At 40.1% G+C, this 4565-nt stretch overlaps 1 protein-coding gene across 2 annotated transcripts in view; it reads left to right on the plus strand.

Annotated features, from left to right (window-relative positions):
• Positions 1–4565, plus strand: part of LOC106880362 (cyclin-dependent kinase 5) — an 81177-nt gene that overhangs the window by 895 nt on the left and 75717 nt on the right. The window lies entirely within an intron of this gene.

Here is a 4565-nt window from a genome sequence, read left to right on the forward strand (position 1 = left end):
GGTGGTGGTGGTCATTGGTGGTGCTGATTGGTGTATGTGATTTGTTTTTAAAAACAATAATGAATAATGCAAAAATATATTTATTTATAAAGTTTAAACTGAACATGAAATGAAATATATTTATTTATAAAGTTTAAACTGAATTTCATTTGTTTAAATTCTACGTGGGAGAGACAGAGAGAGAGAGAGAGAGAGAGAGAGAGAGAGAGACAGAGAGATAGCTCCGGCCAGTCAGTAGCCAAAGCACAGTTCCACTAATCCGCTAACAGCTAATTTTTCGCTTAGCGGATTAGCGTTTTCGCTAACCTTGGAAACTGTTAGCGGACCATTTAGCTTCCGCTAAATTTAGTTCCGCTAACAAAATTCATGCGTTTGTCCCTGTCTCTTGTGGGTGTGTCTCGAAGAGTCTGTCAGGCACGCTATTGGCTGACGTGATTTGTTGACGCAGCAGCAGCTAGCTGAACGGCGTAGTGCAGTTGTGTTCACTTACAATGTTGTCACATTATGGTCTTACATTGTCTACATTATCGGCTTATCAAGTTATCGCTTATCATTTTGTTTGTTGTTGGCACTCTGTCGCTTACGACCTTGAGGGTTCCAGTTGATCCGATCAACGGAACAGCCTGCTCGTGAAATTAACGTGCAAGTGGTTGAGCACTCCACAGACACGTGTACCCTTAACGTAGTTCTCGGGGATATTCAGCGTGACACAGTGTGACAAGGCTGACCCTTTGAATTACAGGCACAACAGAAACAGGAAGTAAGAGTGAGAGAAAGTTGTGGTAAAAGAGTACAGCAGGGTTCGCCACCATCCCTTGCCGAAGCCTCATGGAGCTTTAGGTGTTTTTGCTCAATAAACACTCACAACGCCCGGTCTGGGAATCGAAACCGCAATCCTATGACCGCGAGTCCGCTGCCCTAACCACTGGGCCATTGCACCTCCACTATCGCTTAGCATTATGGAAAGTGAAAACGTTTTTGTTCGGCCTGAGGATGAAGGGCCTGTTGAGGAATCAGCAACAGCTGTTGGTGAGACAAAGGTCACTTAGATTGAGAGCCAGGACTCTCAGAACCAGTGGCCCCACATGGAGGACTACTTTGTCTTTATGTCAAGGAATAAGAGAAATGCCAAAATCCTGTACTTCCAGTGTGTCATGTGCCAGCCCAAGGAGATCACCACCAAGGGACAAGCAGCAAGCCTCTACAACTTGAAGTTGCATGTCAAAAGGAAACATCCAGTGCATGCCATCCAGTTTGAGGAGAGGATCAAGGCCAGCTCTTCCTGTGGGAAATGGACAATCTTCTGGTAGCAGTGCCAATAGCCAGTCATTGCAGTCATGTGCAAAGAAACACGCTAGCCCAAACTGCTGGCACTGGTGTCCGTCAGTCTATGGTGGACAGAAGGATTGTAGACCTGTTTGTCGACGACATACTACCGCTGCATGTAGTAAAGTCCCTCACCTTGGTTGGCCTGATCAAGACGCTGAACCTCAGCAAGACGTTGATGTCCCGCTGCACTCTGGGCAGGATGATCTTGGCCAGCCATAAACAGCTGGAAGAGTATCTTACAAAGTATTTATAAATTAAAATTATACAAGATTATTAAATTATTATTATGGCGCACTTCATATTTTCTTAATTTAATTATTTATTGAATAATTATTTTCTTAATGTAATAAAATGTATAATAGCTAACTGAAATAAAAGTCATAATATATACTATACAGTATATATATATATATATTCCACTCATGATTAAGTCTGCACAACCAAAACAGCAGTCTTTAATGAAATAACGAATAAACAAACCTTAAGTTCTGCACTTATCAAATTCTGACCATCATTCCATCCCTCATCTTGGTTATTCACACCCCCCAACGCATCACATATCAAGGTAGTGTCACTATTTTTGAAAGTTTAATAACAAGGCTTTAAATTATAAGCAATATCTCCATGAATTTAGAACAGCCTAGTAACAAATGTTAAACTACAATCTGTGATTTCTATAAACAAAATATGGTTATAACATGCTGCAATCGAATATCCTGTCTCCTTCCTACCTGGAAAAATTGTACAAACCATGTGCTCACAAAAATCCTTGTAGCTTGCGTGGAGATGCAGATGAGAGGCTAGTTTTTTTGTTAGTCGGCCTTGATCATACTCTGCATCAATTTATATATAGTGACAGTGAATTATTTCTTTGTTGGTTTTAAATTGCTGCTAGCTACCTTTTATTCTTTTAATCTTTCAATCATTTAACTGTGGCCATGCTGGAGCTCAGCCTTTAGTCGAGCAAATCGACCCCTGAACTTATACTTATTCTTTGTAAGCCTAGTACTTATTCTACTGGTCTTTTTTGCCGAACTGCTAAGTTACAGGGATGTAAACACACCAGCATCGGTTGTCAAGCGATGTGTGTGTGTGGGGGGAACATAGACACACAGACACATACATACATACATATATATATTCATATACACGACGGGCTTCTTTCAGTTTCCATCTACCAAATTCACTCACAAGGCTTTAGTCGGCCCAAGGCTATGGTAGAAGATACTTGCCCAAGGTGCCATGCAGTGGGACTGAACCTGGAACCATGTGGTTGGTAAGCAAGTTACTTACCACACAGCCACTCTTGCATCTATATATATATATATATATGTGTGTGTGTGTGTGAATAAAAATAAAAAATATAAAAAAGGGTTTTGTATGATCGTGTATAGAGGAATATATTATTTAAAAGAGTTCCATCTGCGTTTTTTATGTTTTATATTCAATAAGACATTCAATATTTCATTTTACTATTTGTATTATATACTCCATATTCTATATCCCACATTAATTTTATAAGAATATAAATAAAACATAAAAAACAGAGTTGGAACTCTTTTAAATAATATATATATATATATATATATATATATATATATATATTTTATATATAAAAAATACAAAATGGGACAAGAACGCAGAACATCCAGACAGTTAGGTGATACAAAAAAGGGACAACAAAACATCCAGATAGATGTTAGAAAGAAAACAAGGACGTTGGAGTTTTCTTTCCTCAGTCGAGTTCCAGATTATCTTTGCAATTTCAGCTGGTTATACTCGAGGCTGCTCCAATCTGGCCAGCCCCAAGGAAAAACTAAGCTAAGAGCATTAGATTCCTTGGAAGAAAGCAGTGAATGTGTATGAAAGCAAAGACGGAAAAAAATGGAGAATGTTACACAAATACAAATAACAGGACTTAACAACAGGTGTCTTTCGACTGAGGACGAGTTAAATTAAGCTGGTGTGTGTGGAAATAAAGCCTTACGGCAGGGATACAAGACTTCACAGGCACAGGGAGGAATATAGATGTTGCACAGACGGTGACTGAACCAAGAACGAAGGATCAGGTTTGGCCGAACACCAGTCATGTGGGGAGAAAAGAGAGAGAGGTAGAGGCAGAGGGACAGAAGAAATAAGGAGGGGTGAGAAAAAATGACAGGGACACAGTGAAGTGAAAAGAGGAGGGAATATATATTTTTTTTAGTTTCAGCTCAAAGCTGTGGCCATGCCGTTTTGCTACACTGTTATTATTGAGAACCTCCTCTAATATGTGGCATTTGGTGAATCAGGGAGTTTGATGTCACTACACTCATCTGCACCTCTTGCCGCGAGGTAAGTTCATCTGGGACTCCAGTTTTGATTTGAAAACACCTACATCCACTTTGTGTAGGTTCCTCAGGCTCTTTGGGAGAATATTAAAAAGCTGTGGTCCCCTGAAACCCAGGCTGTTGCAGTAACTGGTCCTGAAGTGTGATGGCATTACTGGGATCTTTGACACTGTGCAATGTCAACCTATTCTGGCATTTGTTTAGCTTTCAGTGCCAAAATTTGCCACAATTCCTTCCAGGATCTTCCAGATGTATAGTACTGCATACCTTTCCTGCCTTCGCTCCAGTGAGTACAGTCTTAGCTGTTTCAGCTTTTCCTCGTAGCTAAGCTGTTGCAATGAGATGATCTTCTTTGTGAAGCTTCACTGGATTGCTTCAAGGTCCGCTGTTAATTTTACACTGTTGGGTGACTATAGCTGGGAGCAGTAATCCAAGCAGTTGAGGATGAATGTCCTCTGGAGGACCATCATGGTTTCCATCTCTCTGGTTCTGAATGTTATCAGGATCCATCCAACCAGGCGTCTGCACTTTGTCGCCATCCTGGTAATGTGCACTTAGAAAGAGGTATCATCACTCATGTTGATACCTTGATTATTTTATAATTTTCACATTGCCATTTTGTGAAATCACTCACTGATTCCAATGGCATTCTCCATAATATTGACAGGGGGAGTTGGCCTCTACCAGCTGTGATGGAGCAAGCATTCTAATCTAATGCATTTCGTTCACAGTAGGGAGAGTTTTCTCCCCTGTCAATACAAAAAGACCAAAAGGAGTCTATGACTCCTATTTCTAGCAATGCTGGTGCTCATTGCACCCTTGTCACTCTTAGTGACAGTGAATTATTTCCTTGTTGGTTTTAAATTGCTGTTACTCATCTTGATTATTATATATATATATATATAT

The sequence above is a fragment of the Octopus bimaculoides genome, chromosome 9 (genome assembly GCF_001194135.2).
Source record: "Octopus bimaculoides isolate UCB-OBI-ISO-001 chromosome 9, ASM119413v2, whole genome shotgun sequence".
Taxonomy (NCBI): domain Eukaryota; kingdom Metazoa; phylum Mollusca; class Cephalopoda; order Octopoda; family Octopodidae; genus Octopus; species Octopus bimaculoides.